The following is a 17674-nucleotide window of genomic DNA, read 5'->3' on the forward strand; positions in this document are numbered from 1 at the left end:
ATTTTCCAGGCAGGAGTACTGGAGTGGGTTGCCATTTCCTTCTCCAGGGGATCTTCCCGACCCAGGGATCGAACCCAGGTCTCCCACATTGTGGGCAGATGCTTTACCATCTGGGCCACCAGGGAAGTCAAAAGATGCTTAATCAGGGGTCTGCCTTGGACTTGTACTAGGCATTTTGCAAGCATATTCAGAGGCTGGATGTCAGGATGAAGTAACTTTAATGATAGTAATATTTGCTTCATTTAGATAGTTTGCAGAGTATATAATTATATTTAAAGGATTTTAAGATGTGCATAGTCTTCAATCCATTGAACACCGAAAAGATAAATAATAAAGCAGAAGATAAAAATTGTTTACATCCAGTGAATAAAATGAATAGTAAACAAGATAAGTAGTAAAATATATGGATTTGATTGTGATAAATGCTAAGGAAAAAAATAAAGCAGGAAGAAGAATAAGGAGGCGTCAGAGGACAGAGATTTGTAGTTTTATATGGAATGTCTGGGAAGGACCTGGAGAAAGTGAGGATGTCTGAGATCAGAATACTCCAGCTAAAGCACAGCGTGTACAAAGGCCCTGAGGTAGAAATGTGCCTGGTGTGTGAGGGGAGACAAAGGGGTCAGGTGGCTGGAGCAGAATGAGGGAAGGGACAGGTAGGAGGAAGCAGGTTTGGACAGAGGTTAGATCGTGTGGGCCCCAAAGGTCATTGTAAGGACTTTGACCTTGACAGAGTGAGAGGGAGGCCCCTGGGGGATTTCCAGCAGAGAAGTGACAAGTTTTTCATGGATCCTTCTGGCCGATATATTGAGACTAGACTGCAGGGGAACAAGGGTGGAAGCTGGGGGACCAGTTCAGGACCAGCAGCAGTAATGCCAGGTGAGAGGTGATGGCAGAGCAGAGGTGACAGGAGTGGTCAGATTCTGGATGCATTTTGAAGGCACAGCCAACAGCACTTGCTGCTGATTGAATGACTGCAAGGTGTGGGGCGCTGGCAGTGGGAAGAGTGGACTTGGCATTCTCGGAAGTGGGAGAGGCTGGGGACAGCAGGAGGGCACTTTGGGATGCCCTAAGCCTAGCATGCCTCTTAGGCATCAACACAGAGTTGCTCTGTCAGTCTCTCTCCTCATTTATTTATTTTTTTAAATGTATTGCTTTTAAATTTTTACTTATTATTACTATCCTTATTAATATGGCCGTGCTGTGGGATCTTAGTTCCTCAACCAGGGATTGAACCCACAGCCCCTGCTTTGGGAACTCAGTCTTAACCACTGGACCACCAGGGAAATCCCTGTTTTGTTAAATATCTTTTTTATTAATTTATTTGACTGCGCCAGGTCTTCTATCATCTTTGTAGCATGTGGGATATAGTTCCCCAACCAGGGATTGAACCCTGGGGCCCCTGCATTGAGAGCATGGAGTCTTAGCCACTGGACCACTAGGGAACCCCTGCCCTCTCCTCATTTAAACACACATTCCATGTACATCTCGTGTTTTGTCCCACTGAACTACTCAGTGGTTCCTAAACTGGCCTTGCTCTTTCACATGTCCAGATTCTTGTATCCACCTTTTCCTCTGCCAGGAAAGCAGTCACCCCTTCCTTCGGTTCACAAAACATTCCCCCATCCTGCACTAATGCATGGACTTGTCAATGTCTCTCTACATCCCTTTCTTCCTACCAGCATCCATGTGGCATTCACCTGGGTGTACCCTGCCCCAACACAGGATGCGGTGCATTGGTTGGATGTCTGGGTGAGTGGGAGAGTAGGTAGACAGATGGATAGAAGAGCCCTCAGCACAGTTAGACCAACCATGTTTTGATGGTAATGATGGGAATTCCCCTGGAGCAGTGCCAGGTGACATGATCGCCCCAGACTGAAATGAAAGAAACAGCAGGTGTCAGGAAGTTTCTGTGTTCATCCTGCCGTCTGTGCTAGAACACTCCAGTGTGGGTCCCTCTTTCCCACACTCTCCCTATCCTCCTGCCCCCATCCTGGCCCCTGATTTTATTGATCACAAGCCTCAGTGAACATACACCCTGTAGTTTACACATCCATGTCTGTGGGGTAGATTTCTTTATGAAACCGTAAGAGTGTTTAACTTAAACGACAGGATGTGAGCCTGCTTCCCCGAGCCCCCTCTGCTCTGCTAAAAAATAACAGGTCCTCATTCTTTGGGAAGCTGCCTCGGCCAGCCATTACTAATTTGGGCATCACTAATTCAGGTGCCCATTCAGGCAAATGAGCAATGGCTGCAAGGTGCTTTTGTCCGTGACTTGCAAGTGGGGGGGATAGCAGGGGGGCGGGAAGGGAAGGGAAGGAGGTTAGATCGTTTTGAGCTTCATTTCATTTCCAAAAAGGACAGTCATCGCTTCCTGGAAGCGGCACTTGGCAACAGGCGTGGAGAATGGGAAAGATTTATTTCCCTTTGCCGGAGCTCAATAACTCAGCGCAAGGATCGCAAATCGATACATTGCTTGCAAAGTTTCCAGGGACTGCATTAAAAAAGCCATTTTTTAAAAAAAAAAAAAAGAAAGATCATTCTATGGCGGCAGGCTCTGATGAGACCAGCCAGTCAGGGTTGGGTCAGGTCTTCCAAAGCCACCAGACCGTAATGAGAAAGGAGGCTTTTGAAAAAGGAAAGCGAAGTTTAGAGCTGACAGCAATGGGCCACACTTGAAAGGGCTCTGACAGCCACACCTGGCTGCTTCGTGGGGCTCCTTCTCAGACAAGCAACTGAGTCACTTCTCCCCAGGCTTCTGTGGGAAATATGTGACTAATACATAGCCAGCTCCATCTTTCTTGGAGCTGGAATTGGTCACTGAGCAGAGGAAAGACTCACTCGGAGAGATCATCACCATGATCTAGGGCTTCTGACATGTCTGGCTTATAGGTGGAGTCACTCACAACTTGGTGAATTTTTAAAAATTCTGCAGTTTTTTGACATCTGGCAGTCTTGACTTTCTCGTGAGAGGAGGTGTAGAAAGACAGTGAAGAGGTCAGCTGTCTGTATTGTGGTCATCAAGGCTATTGTTTTCATCCCCATTAGAAAGTCCTTCCCTTCGGAAGTGTTATCTTCACTGGAGTGGTTCCATAGTCTTCTCGATAAGAGAAGCCGGGTGTCCCCTGCCGTGAGATCCAGTGCCCACCGAAGCTCAGAGACATTTGATATTGTGTCTGCCGCCCAGGTGTTGTGTCTGTGCTTCCTGCACTTGGGGCCGTCACCCCCTCTGGTGTGATCAGAGACCCCTCACATTTTTAATTCTTATTGGATTATAGTTGGTTACAGTGTTGTGTTAGTTTCTGCCATTCAGCAAAGTGAATCAGTTATATATATAGAGAGATATATATATATATACACACATAGATATATATATATCACCACTCTTTTTTAGATTCTATTCCCATATAGGTCATTACAGAGTATTGAATAGAGTTCCCTGTGCTATAGAGCAGGTCCTTATTAGTTACCTATTTTATACATAGCAGTGTGTATATGTCAATCCTAGTCTCCCAATTTATCCCTCCCCTGTTCCTTACTCCCAGTAGCCATAAGTTTGTTTTCTACATCTGTAACTCTATTTCTGTTTTATAAATATGTTCATTTATACCCCTTTGTTTTAGATTCCACATATAAGCAATATCATATATCTGTCTTTCTCAGTCTGACTTATTTCACCCAGTATGACAATCTCTAGGTTCATCCATGGTGATGTAAATGGCATTAGTTCATCCTTTTTTATGGCTGAGTAATATTCCACTGTGTATATGTACCATATCTTCTTTATCTGCTCTTCTGTTGATGGGCATTTAGGTTGCTTCTGTGTCCTGGCTGTTGTAAATAGTGCTGTGATGAACATTGGGGTACATGTATCTTTTTGAATTATGGTTTTCTCCAGATAAATGCCCAGGAATGAACAGTTGTATTATATGGTAGCTGTATTACTAGTTTTTTAAAGAACCTTCATACTGTTCTCCATAGTGGCAGTACCAATTTACATTTCCACCAGCAGCATAGGAGGGTTCCCTTTTCTCTGTATCCTCTCCAGCATTTATTCTTTGTAGATGTTTTGATGCTGGCAGATTTTTTGATGATGGCCATTCTGACCGGTGTGACATGATACCTCATTGTATTGATAGTTTTGACTTGCATTTCTCTAATAATTAGTTGAGCGTTTTTTCTGTGCTTTTTAGCCATTTGTGTGAGAGACCCTTAGATTGTCACACTTCCGCTCACTGCCGCAAAACCCAGCAACGCTTCACCAAGAGACACACAAAGGTTGGTGCTCTTTTTTTATGAGACCCCAGAGGGACGCTGGCCTTGCCAATAGGAAGTGTTCTGAGAGAGAATCTGGGGAGACAGCACAGGCAGCAGCATGGTTTTCAATCTCTTGGAACCCCCGGGAAAGAGCAGAGCAACTTACTAGCAAAACTTAACACCCATGAGCAGTGACAAAACGAGGTGACAAGATATCCCCAAGGAGCAGTGGGGCTTTTGGACGTTCGAAGAGGAAAAGCACCCCAAATAGTGAATGCTGAAAAGCATAGAGGGTCAGTATGAGAGGAAGGGCTGAAAGTGGGCATCCTTTTACTGATTTCAGGAGTGATGACTACAAGTAGCCTGCAGGGAGGGGGCTTCCCTGATAGCTCAGCTGGTACAGAATCAATCCACCTGCAATGCAGGAGACCCCTGGGTTGGGAAGACCTGCTGGAAAGGGATGGGCTCCCCACTCCAGTATTCTTGGGCTTCCCTGGTGGCTCAGCTGGCAAAGAATCCGTTCACAATGCAGGAGACCTGGATTCAGTCCCTGGGTTGGGAAGATCCCCTGGAGAAGGCAACGGCTACCCACTCCAGTATTCTGGCCTGAAGAATTCCATGGACTGTATAGTTCATGGGGTTGCAAAGAGTCGGATATGACTGAGCAACTTTCACTTTCACAGCCTGCAAGGGAAGTCTAAAGCAGCAGTTCCCAATTCTTTTGGCACCTGGGACCAGTTTCATGGAAGACAATTTTTCCATGGATCTTGGTGGGAGGATGCAAGTGATGGGGAACAGCTGTAAATACAGATGAAGCTCCACTCACTCACCAGCTGCTCACTTCTTGCTGTGCGGCCCAGTTCCTAACAGGCCATAGACGATGCTGGTCCGTGGCCCAGGGGTTCGGGATCCCTGGTCTAAAGGATCTAGAGCCTTCCAGCCACTGTGAACTCTGGAACTAACCCAATCAGGTCCTCCTCTAGGATGACCATGTAGTGAGGAGCTGCCTGAAGTGAAATCAAACTGGACAGGATAGGGACGACAGAGACTTAGGGGAGAAAAAAATCCCATAAGGGAACAGAACCTGGAAATTTCAGCAGTTATATATTTGAACACAACATGAATGTAGTGGCAGAGAAGTGAAAATGAAAGTGTTAGTCACTCAGTCATATCCGACTCTTTGAAATCCCATGGACTGTATAGCCTGCCAGGCTCCTTTGTCCATGGAATTCTCCAGGTAAGAATACTAGAGTGAGTTGCCCTTCCCTTCTCTAGGAGCTTTGTAAAGTTAGAACGACACTGTGTTCTAAAAGTTCAGGAAAATGAATTTCATAGAAACAAGCAGTTGCAAAGCAGTGAAGTCAAATCCCGTACAAAGTTTTTATATAAAAAGAAAATAAGGAGCAGGCTACATTTCTAAAGAAAGCATGCCAAAAAGACATGGCTTTGGAACAATTCAGAACTGTGACCCAGGTCCAAATGAGCTGAAAGGCATTAAGAAATGATATAAAACATGGGGGAGGGAGGAACCAACATAAATCAGAATTATGAAAACTTAGAAATTAGATGACAGAGATCAGGAAAGAATTTTAAATGAAAAAAAATGACAAGTAAACTATTAAGACTACAAGATGAATATATACAAAAGGTAATTTTTAAGAGAAAAACTGGAACATTTTTAAAGTAAAAAAAAAAAAAAAGGGATTTCCCTGGCAGTCCAGAGGTTAAGACTTCACCTTCCAAAGCAGGGGCATGGGTTCAATCCCTGGTTAGGGTGCTAAGACCCCACATGCCTTGCCGCCAAAAAACCAAAAGGTAAAGTGGAAGCAATATTGTAACAAATTCAATAAAGATTTTTAAAATGGACCACATTAAAAAAAAAAATCTTTAAAAAAAAAGGTAAATTTCAAGAGAAAGTGACATATGTTGAAGAGGGACAAAGGCATTTCAATACATGGGTAATAGGAACCTGTGAGGAAGGAAAGCAGTGGTCTTGGGTCTACACCACTCCCATCTCTGCCCCTGCACTCACGTAGCTGTGTCTTCTTCCTTGTCTCTCCTCCGTGTTCCCTCATGAGGACCCTTGTCCTTGCATTTAGTGTGTTAGTCACTCAGTCATGGTCAACTCTTTGTGACCCCCCATGGACTGTACTCCACCAGGCTTCTCTGTCCATGGAATTCTCCAGGCAAGAATACTGGAGTAGGTGGCTTTCCCCTTCTCCAGGTGATCTTCCCAGCCCAGTAATCAAACCCAGGTCTCCTGCATTGCAGGTGGAATTTTTCCCAGCTGAACCACAAGGGAAGCCCAAGAATACTGGAGTGGGTAGCCTATCCCTTCTCCAGGGGATCTTCCTGCCCCAGGAATCAAACCAGGGTCTCCTGCCTTGCAGGTGGATTCTTTACCCACTGAGCTGTCAGGGAAGCTCCCAAAGAGTCAGAAGCCAGAACCAAATCAGCGTGCAAGTCTTCCTCGCAGATCCTCTCGCATCTTACTTCCTGCGGGCTGCAGCAACCCCCACCAGCCCTAAAACTCGGGGTTACTCACGCTTCCCCTCTGACTCTTTTATCCAACTACCTCACAAAGCTAAGGTGTGAATGATTATATTGATTTGATGTGTTTCTTTTGCTTCCCTGATCGCTCAGTTGGTTAAGAATCCGCCTGCAATGCAGGAGACCCCCGTTCGATTCCTGGGTCAAGAAGATCCACTGGAGAAGGGATAGGCTACCCACGCCAGTCTTCTTTGGCTTCCGTTGTGGCTCAGCTGGTAAAGAATCCACCTGCAATGCGGGAGACCTGAGTTCAATCCCTGGGTTGGGGAAGATCCCCTGGAGAAGGGAAAGGTTACCCACCCCAGTATCCTGGCCTGGAAAATGCAATGGACTGTATAGTCATGGGGTCGCAAAGAGTTGGACACGACTGAGCCACTTTCACCTTTCACTTTTTGCCTGTGACCCCCTCCACAGAAGGCTCTGTGCTTTCATCCAAAGGGGTGAATAATAAACAGCTTAAGCTGGGATGACAGAACCAAAGAGAAAGATATTTTGTGGCCAGGGAGAGTCCCTCGGTGCCCCATTGTGCCATGAGCTGGCCAGAGAGGGTCCACGTTGGCTTCCAGGCCTGCCCAGCCACCCCACCTCCCAGCATCTCAAGTCTCAGCCCAGCCCCAGGCCAGGTGTATAGAAAAAGGCATGTGTCGCTGTCTCCAGTTGCGTGTCTGCAGCTCTGTTGAAGGAGGTTAGGACTTGGTTTGGTTTTTAAATTTTTCTGACTCTGTCTTAAGCCTGGAAATCAGAGGATTAGTAACCTTCACAGCTCTGACACTAGGGCATACAGCTGATAAGAAAAAAAGACTACAACTATTTTTTTTTCTGGGAAAATTTTTTCATTGAAATATAAAAGTGTTTTACAAGATTGTATTAGTTTCTGCCATGCAACAACATGAATCAGCTATAAGTACATGTAGATCCCCTCCCTTCGGGGCCTCCGTCCCACCCCTCATCCCACCCCTCTGGGTCATCACTGAGCGCCAAGCTGAGTTCCCTGTGCTACACAGCAGCTTCCCCCTAGCTATCCATTTGACACATGCTGGAGTATATGTGTCATTGCTCCTCCAAGTTTGTGTATTACAACATCTTAAGTGATTACATCTGTGAAAATAGATTCACATTTCCCCACACATCCTCAAGGAAATGAAGGACCAATGGGATGAGGAGTGGCGTGAAATCTCAAAACACACGGACGTGCACACTCACACACACAATTATCTTTTAAACAGAGGTTGCCTCTCCGGGTTTGATGGGTTTTTTTGTTTTGGGAGGCCTCCACAGAAACCCTTAAAGTGACTTCATCCTGCCTGTGTTCAGTCCGCCTGCCCCTCATCTTGCTGAGTCAGCATCTGCTTGGGCAGCCTCGGAAAACATTGGAATGCCTCCCCAGGGAGAGTCAGGAAGAGGAGAAAGAAGACAGGGACGGGGGAGTGTGAAATTCTCCATCAAAAAAGACATTTTCCAGTGAAGCATGGTTTTGCCAAGTGTGTTAGGTTTCTTGAACCCCTAGTGCCATCTGCCTTTTGGACCCTGGATGTGTTTGCTGAGGACTGTGAAGTTAGCATTGTGAAGGGTAAAGGCTTCCTAGAGTCTTCCCCTCCACTCCCAGTCTTCGCTCTATCCTCAGAGGATGCAGTGACCATACTGACTTTGAGAAAGGCATCCTGAAAAAGGCAGCCTCTTTTTTTTATTTTTTTAACTTTTTATTTTGTATTGGGGTTGGGACATAGATGGGGAGACAGTGGAAACAGTGGCAGACTTTATTTTTTGGGCTCCAAAATCACTGCAAATGGTGATTGCAGCCATGAAATTAAAAGACGCTTACTCCTTGGAAGGAAAGTTATGACCAACCTAGACAGCATATTAAAAAGCAGAGACATTACTTTACTAACAAAGGTTCGTCTGGTCAAGGCTATGGTTTTTCCAGTGGTCATGTATGGATGTGAGAGTTGGACTGTGAAGAAAGCTGAGTGCCGAAAAATGGATGCTTTTGAACTGTGGTGTTGGAGAAGACTCTTGAGAGTCCCTTAGACTGCAAGGAGATCCAACCAGTCCATCCTAAAGGAGATCAGTCCTGGGTGTTCACTGGAAGGACTGATGCTGAAGCTGAAACTCCAGTACTTTGGCCACCTGATGTGAAGAGTTGACTCATTGGAAAAGACCCTGATGCTGGGAGGGATTGGGGGCAAGAGGAGAAGGGGACGACAGAGGATGAGATGGCTGGATGGCATCACTGACTCAATGGACATGGGTTTGAGTAAACTCCGGGAGTTGGTGATGGACAGGGAGGCCTGGCGTGCTGCGATTCATGGGATCACAAAGAGTCAGACACGACTCAGCGACTGAACTGAACTGAACTGATAGCCTATTAACAATGTTGTGATAGTTTCAGGTGAACAGTGAAGGAATTCAGACACACATATCCATGTATCCATTCTCTCCCAAATGGATACATGGATATATATATGTATGGCTGAATATCCCCTCTCCTGGGCACAAGGCAGCCTGCTTTAAAATCCCGGAGAGAAGGGACCAGTCATAGCTGAACCACACACAGGAGAGACCCCAGCTGCCAGTGACAGGGCTCATCAGCCCGTCCAGAGGGAGAAGGAGTTCTGCTCTGGTTACACTTTGCAAAGGAATGTTCTGCAGACCAGCAGGCACACAAGATGATCCTGCATGGTTTAAGAGAAGAAAGCGGAACAGATAAAGAAGATGTGGTGCAATGAAATATTACTCAGCCATGAAAATGAACGAAGTTGGAGCATTTGTAGAGACGTGGATGGACTTAGAGACTGTCACACAGAGTGAAGTAAGTCAGAAAGAGAAACACTAATACCGTATATTGTTGCATACATGTGGAATCTAGAAAAAATGGTACAGAGAGCCTGTTTGCAGGGCAGTAATAGACACGGTCACCTCATGCAAAGAGTTGACTCATTGGAAAAGACCCTGATGCTGGGAGGGATTGGGGGCAGGAGGAGAAGGGGACGACAGAGGATGAGATGGCTGGATGGCATCACTGACTGAATGGACGTGAGTTTGAGTAAACTCCGGGAGTTGGTGATGGACAGGGAGGCCTGGCGTGCTGTGATTCATGGGGTCGCAAAGAGTCGGACACGACTGAGCTGAACTGAACTGAATAGAGACACAGACATAGAGAACAGACATGTGGATATGGAGAGGTGGGGAGGAGAGATGGGATAAATTGGGAAGGTAGCAGTGGCATATATATATATGACCATGTGTAAAATGGTGGTTGCTGGGAACCTGCTATATAACACGGGGAGCTCAGCTTGGTGCTCTGTGATGACCTAGAGGGTGTGATGGCATGATGGCGGGGGAGGGGGGAGATCCAAGGCGGAGGGATATATATGTACGTACATAGAGTTAATTTGCTTCATTGTACAGCAGAAACGAACACAATGCTGTAAAGCAAGTATACCCCAGTAAATTTCTTTAAAAGTAAGGGCACAGAAAGAATATTCATTCTTCTTTATCCAGACACGCAGAGAAGATCATCTGTGTCCCGTGGCTCTTGCAGATCCAGCGAGATCTTTAGGTCCTCTGTGCCCCATCCATTTCCACAGAGGAGTGAAAAACCTTGCACCAGCTTTCCCAACCCATTTTGATTTGCTTGCTAAATCTATTTGAGGAACGTTTCAACTCCCTTCATGTCTATTTCCCTACATATTTATTTCTTCTTAAAATTGGGCTTTGTGTGTGTGTGCATAAATATCAGTAGAGTTGAAAATAAAAATGTGTCTCTCCACCCAGCAATATGAGAAATTCTGCCCTTCATCGCCTCCTTCCTTTAGAAACTCATCTTTCAGTGGTCTCTTTCTATACCAGCCCAGTTGCTTCAGCGTTCATAAAGTAAGATAATTTGCAGTGATTAACCTTCAACACTATGAATAAAAACTTGCAATATGTTAGCAATGAGTTCTAAAATACCTGAAGACGGGTCATCCCATATTTAAGGTCAGATATGTGCATTTAACAAGGAAATGACGTCCAAGTTGGCTTTCATCATTTCGTTGCCTGCCCCCACCCGCCCTCCCATCCTTTGCAGGGTGAGAGGAGGGCAGCCTGCCAGCCTCTCTCTTCTCTTCTCCTCCCCCAAAATATCAGGAGAAATGTGTGTTTCCCTCCTCAAACCTCACTTGGTTTTTGCATTATAACCCTAGTACATATCATCAGATCTCTTTGCATGTACAAGGCTAAAAAGTTCTCAACTGATTGCCCAAGTGTCCATAGGAAAACTGGAGCTAGTCCACAAACTTTGAAATTGCAGGGGAATATTGGTATGCATGGGTCTATGCATTTTCAAAGATCAGTTGTTGTCATTCAGTCACTCAGTCGTGTCTGACTCTTTGCGACCCTATAGACTGTAGCCCACCAGGCTCCTCTGTCCATGGGATTCTCCAGGCAAGAATACTGGAGTGGGTTGCCATTTTCCTCCTCCAGAGGATCTTCCCAACCCAGGGATCAAACATAACATCTTCTGCATTCAGGCAGATTCTTGACCGCTGAGCCACTGGGGAAGCCCAGAAAGGGTCAGTGGCTCTCACTGAATTCTCAAAGGGGTCCATTATCTCCCGAATTTAAGGATCACTCTAGTCGGAGAAGGAAATGGCAACCCACTCCAGTGTTCTTGCCTGGAGAATCCCAGGGATGGGGTCGCACTGAGTCGAACATGACTGAAGTGACTTAGCAGCTAGTCTCTCCTCTTCTTCCTCACAGCACCATCCCCATTATCTCTCTTTTCAATGTAACTTTAGTTAAAATGTTGATATTTTGTTCGTTACGAATTTTTTTTGCATTTATTGGCCAGGTCAAAAAATTCCTTTGGGTTTTTTCCCATAACATTGTACAGAAAAACCCAAAAGAACTTTTTGGTCAGCACAGTAGTTTGATTTTAAAATAATGTATTAAAACTACCATTGTTATTTGTGATTCCTGAGCTTTCTGGCACTGCCTTCAATTCTGCACCCAAAGTGAGTGCCTCACTTACCTCACCCTAATCACAAACCTGAGTGGACTCTCAACCTGACCTTTTTGCCTCCAGCCTCTCACCTGTTCCCCGCCTGTCTCTACATCTCCTCCTGAGCTGTCTTCCTGGCCTGCACACAGATGATGCCCACCCCTCCTTAAAACCCCATGCTGGGCTCGTAGCTCCCACCAAACCCTTCACACGGCTCACAAGAACCCTTGCTTCAGCTTCTGAGGCTCCAGTGAGCTTTAGAAAACACCTTTCAGTCTCCTGAACAGATGACAAAGTGCAACAGGTTTTCTTTGGCGTCTCTGCCCTACCCAGCTCCCCAGAATGCATTGAGCACTTCCTATGGACCAGGTATAGTGCAGAGTCCTTTGTAAAAAATATTTATCTGTTTTATTTTTGGCTGTGCTGGGTGTTCGTTGCAGCATGCAGAGTTTCTCTAGTTGCAGTGAGCAGAGGCTACTCTCCAGCTATAGTGCTCGGGCTTCTCATTGCGGTGGCTTCTCTTGTTGCAGAGCATGGTCTCCAGGTCTGCGGGCTCTGTGGTTGCGGCTCACAGGCTACAGTGTGTGGAATCTTCCCAGGCCAGGGATCGAACCCATGTCCCCTGCATTTCAGGTGGATTCTTCACCACCGGACCTTCAGGGGAAGTCCAGTGCAGAGCCTTTGTATACGTTATCTTACTTCATATTTAATTTTGCCCAAGGAGGTAAATACTGTTCTTGGCCTCATTTTACTGCTGAGGAAATTGAGATCCAGAGATGTAACTCATCCAAGGCTATTGAGCAGGTGGCAGAAACAGTCTTTGAACTATCTGACTCCAAAACCCAAGTTTTTATCTAAAATATTCCATGCCTCTCACCACATTGGGCTTGTTGCCCAAAGACAGAAATGTGGGGGAATCGTTGAACTCATGTCTGTAAGAATGAATAGCAGGCCCTGGGCCAGTTTTGCTGTCAACAGGTTTGCTGATAAAAAACCCCTTTGTGGCTAAAACTGAATGAAAGCCAGAAAAAAATCCACAAAATGAAGTTTATTAGGAAAATTTTTTCCAGGGACTATAGTGGGACTTTGGATCAAAACATGAACATGTAGTATTCTTGCACTTGGGGGGTTTGGCTGAAAAGACACTATTATAATCTTCCAACCTCCACTTGGAAACTGAGTCCTGAGATATAGGGTGACCCTGAGGACAAATATAGGAAATGTTTGAGAACGTCCCATCTCCTAATGATTGAACCTCTGTGCTGAGAGCAGTGATGAACAGATAGCCGTCCATCCAAGGTTAGGGGCAGACCCAGAGGAATGAGAACACTAAAGTTTATCAGAGTCCATCCAGGACTAGGGTGGGGTTCAGAACTCAGCATGCAGGGAGGAGAAAGGCATCAGAAAAGACCCCTGGGAAATGCTCTGGGAAGCAGCAGCTTAACAGGATCTGATGATAGTTGTTTTATTTTGGAGGGTTTATTTATCCTGAGGGAAACCCTGCCCCCCCCCCCCGTACCCCCTTTGCAGAGGTCAGAAAGGGCTCAGAGTTCTGGATCTGCACCTAAGCCAGACCTTCCAGGAGCTGAGTTTATGGTTAATTATTCGTAATCCCCTTGCATTTTTGCAGTGCATTTTAGTGTGCATTAGAATGCACGGGGCTTTTGTATCCCTTATGTCCTTTGATGGAGAGGAAGTTCGCCAGGCAGATAGAGAAGACCGGGACAATTCTGGTTCTGGGGCCCGTTGTGACCTTGGGGAACTCACTCAGCCTCTCTGAGCTTCTGTGTCTTCTGCAGATGCAGTTGTGCCAACCTGAGCTCTTTCACTGAATAGTTGCTAGGATGGCATAGGTGTGGAAGTGTTACCCACCTGGGTTCTTGGCCTCCTTAATCAATAGAAATTGATCAGGGGCCAGATAAGAAATTCAGGCGAGCCTTTATCGGGGTCCCTGCTGCAGCAGAGGGGAGCGAGAACAAATATGTTTCCTTTGCGTGCTCGCCAAGGAAGGGCGAGCTGGTTCCTTATATGGGGTGAGGGTGAGGGTGTGTCCAGGGGTCAGGCCAGAGCGGTGGCTTAAGTGGTCTGCCCATCCCTTTGGTGGTGGTGAAGGCAGGGGTTATATGCAGTATCCTGTTTTTTCTCCCAAAACCCTGTTTTTGCTCCAGCTTTTCATAAGTGGCTGAAGTTGGGTTTTTGGTCTTTTTGTATCTTGTTGTCCTTAATTTGCCCCAACCACGCATGCACACCATTATTTTTAATCCCTTATTCCTTGTATTCCGTTGCTCACGGAGATTTGTCCGGGTCTAAGCACTGCAGCAATGAGCCCCAGATCCCAACCTGTCTCAGAAGCATCTAGTAGTGGCAGTGAACTGCACTGATCAGAAGTGTCTTACCTGGTGAGCAGGGTGGTAGGAGAGGGTGGCAGTGACAGGCTGCAGTGCTGTCCCACGAGTCGCTTACTAGTATTGGGGTTCTTGGTCATACAATCTGGCATTACTGGGGGACCACTGTGTGCCAAGCATGACGTGAGTGTCACTGAGCAGTTGCCTTCAGCTACACGGTTAGTGATTTGATTTCCCAGAAGGTAGAAGCAGCAGTGAGGGGCACTGGTAGTTTGGACTCAAGTCTGACAAATGAGGAATTGGTTGGCCAAGTAGAAATGATGGGAAATTTCGGTGAGAATGAAACATCATCTTGGAATTGAGGAAGGGAATTGAAAGGCATGAGCAGATGTGTTTTCTTGACTAGAAAAAGACAAATGATTTCAGTTGAGGGGAAAAAGTACCTAAGGATCCGTGATCTGAAAGGAGTCAAAACCAAGTCTAAAGAATCAGGGTGCTCTTGAAAATGAAATTCTGGCGTATCAACTACTCGGGGCATGAGAAGGAAGAAGACAATGAAAGAATCTGATGAAGCTGTTGAGGGGACATTTCTCTGATGAGCTCCAGTTTTAAATAGATCTTTTTAAACATAAAAGTAACACATGCTTAATAGAGAGAATTGGGAAATAAAGAATGAAAAGCAGAGAGTAAATATCACCTGTCATTTGGATGAGTGACGGTTGCTGTTAATATTTTTATGTTGCATTATAATATTTTTCCATAAATTGTTTGAGATTATATATGTCCACATGTTATTTGGTGATTTTTCCATATGAATAGATACTTTTTATAAATATCATGTTATTGGCTGCATCATTTCCTACCAGAGATGATGTTTATAGATTCCTTAACTATTTCCTTATGGATGTTCCCAGTTTTTTAAACTATTGAAAATAATACTGCAGTGAACATCTTTGTGCATGAACAGTTTCTCTTTGTCTGAAATTATTTTCTTAAGGTAAATTCCCCAAAGTTAACATTTATAGGGCCCTTGAACTATCACCACATTATTTACCAGAAAGATCATGCCAATTTATCTTCCCACTATTTTCTGTATACCAGTCTAATGAGCTCAGAGTTTTTAAGAGGATGAAAGAACAACTTACTGAAAAAAAAAAAAATTTTTTTTAAATACAAAAAATGAAATTTTGCCATCTGCAACTATATGGATATACCCAGCAGGTATTTTGCTAAGTGAAATAAATCAGAAAAAGAAAGACAAATACTGTGTAATATCACTTAAATGTAGAATCTAAAAAGTACAACCTACTAGTGAATATAACAAAAAAGCAATAGACTCACAGGTGTAGAGAAGAAATTAGTGGTCACCAGTGGAGAGGATGGGGAGGGAGGAGAAAGATAGGAGGAAGGAAACAAGAAGTACAAACTACTAAGTGTAAAATAAGCTATAAGGATATATTATACAACACAGAGAATATGGCCAATATTTTATAACTATATGTGGAGCATAATCTTTAAAGATTGTGAATTACTGTACAGTTATATAATATCCGACATCAACTATACGTCAACAAAAAAAATTGAATATATAATTGAGAGATTTTTATTTTTTAAAAACTTTATTTTGTATTTGAGTATGGCTGATTAGCAATGTTGTGATAGTTTCAAGTGAACGGTGAAGGGACTCAGCCATATGTATACATGTATCCATTCTCCCCCAAACTCCCCTCCTATCCAGCCTGCCACATGTGTGGCAGAGTCCCATGTGTCATACAGTAGGTCCTTGGTTGGCTATCCATTTTAAATACAGCAGTGTGTACATGTCCATCCCAAACTCCCTATCCCTTCTCCCGCCCCCTCCGGCAACCATAAGTGTTTTCCAGGTCTGTGAGTCTTCCTGTTTTGTAAGTTAATTTGTATCCTTTCTTTTCAGATTCCATATATAAGGGGTGTCATACGATATTTCTCATAAAGGAGAGATTTTTTTAGATCTAGACTGTTAAAGCTAAGTGAGCTAAAAACAATGGGCGATACATAAGAAAATCGTGTGTTTGGAGGGGCAGTAAGAGAACAAGCGTGGTCTCAGCACATAGATTGAGTTGGTGGCAAAGAGAAAACAAAACTGGACAACTTCTCTCTTTCCTCCCCCTCTTGCATCAAGGAGGGTGATTGTCAGACTGAAACAGGTAGTACAAACTGCCGTAAGGGAATTGAAGCCCAAGGCGGATGAGTTGACGATAGAAACGAATCTAAGTTGTTCTAAATAGATTCAAGGCTCTTGGCCCAGACAGATGACATCCCAGAATAGAGAATTTACAAGGGTGAAAGGTCACTGATAGTGATCTGTAAGGTTTGCAGGAAATGGAAGAGGTCCTAAAAGAGAGAATACAAACCACTGTTTACCCTTCACTCAGAAAAGGAGAAAAGGGAGTATGTACAGACTAAAAATAGCTGACCTGATACAACGTACAGATGAAATTCAGGAGAGATTTTCAAACATGTATGTTATGAACACTTAGGAAAAATTTATTTCTTAGGACCCAATCACCTGCTCCTTTTTTTCATCTTATTCAATAAAGATGCTGTAAATTTTGTAGTTATTGTATTTCTGGACATCAAAAAAGCATTTTATTTGAATTTTGGATGGTTCCTTTTATGGCTGAACTAGAAAGATGTAGTCTAAATACCGGAGTAGTTAGGTGGGTTGATAATTGAACACCTGTATGCAAATGGGGCCAGGGCTCCCCAGGTGGCACAGTGGTAAAGAATCCACCTGCCAAGCAGGAGATGTGGGTTATATCCCTGGGTCATTAAGATCCCCTGGAGAAGGAAATAGCTACTCATTCCAGTATTTTTGCCTGGAGAATTCCATGGTCAGAGGAGCCTAGTGGGCTACAGTTCACGGGGTTGCAAAGACTCAGATGCGACTGAGTGTGTGCACACACAGCCCCCAAATGGAGCCAATTACTTGATCAATATCCATCTAAAAGGAGGTGGCTGGTTTGTCACCAGAAGGCTCTCTTCTCAGCCCTCAGCTAATCAGCACTTTGTTAGTAACCTGTTGAGGTAACAGATGCTTATCAAAGGCAAAGTTGACATGAAGCTGTGAAGTATAGATGATACTAGATATAGGTCTCAGTCTGGAGGGACTGCTGCAGGCTGGAATGATGATGGAAAATAGCAAGGTAAAAATCTAATGCTGGTTAATATACTTCTTCACAGGTGGGTTACAAACAGCAGCTATATATGTGCAGGATAGGGAGATTATAAAAATGACCATGGTAGTAACTATAAAATGCTCGCTGTATGCCAAATGCTGTCCTTTGTATCTCCTATCATCATTGTATCATCTTACTGTATACTAGCTTTATGTCATCTGCACATTTGTCAAACATATAATCTGTGATTCAGTGGCACTCGCTTGTCAAGTTGAGAGTTGTCCTCATTCTCCAGTTGAGGCAAGTGAGACACAGAGAGGTTAAGAATCTTGGCCGAGATCACACAGCAGGGACACAGAGTTTCCAAGCTGGTGCTCTATGCCCAC

The 17674-nt window shown here is 44.6% G+C and overlaps 1 protein-coding gene across 4 annotated transcripts in view; it reads left to right on the top strand.

Moving 5' to 3' along the window:
• ETV6 (ETS variant transcription factor 6) overlaps positions 1-17674 on the top strand; it is a 275166-nt gene that overhangs the window by 199979 nt on the left and 57513 nt on the right. The window contains exon 1 of one of the 4 annotated variants that reach the window (XM_020888635.2): positions 4191-4275. The exons of the other annotated variants lie outside the window; for them this stretch is intronic. The gene's annotated coding sequence lies outside the window, so the exon portion shown is untranslated. Of the gene's footprint in view, positions 1-4190; positions 4276-17674 lie in introns of those variants that run through there. 4 annotated transcript variants of the gene reach the window in all.

Source organism: Odocoileus virginianus, chromosome 23, assembly GCF_023699985.2.
Source record: "Odocoileus virginianus isolate 20LAN1187 ecotype Illinois chromosome 23, Ovbor_1.2, whole genome shotgun sequence".
In the NCBI taxonomy this organism is placed as follows: domain Eukaryota; kingdom Metazoa; phylum Chordata; class Mammalia; order Artiodactyla; family Cervidae; genus Odocoileus; species Odocoileus virginianus.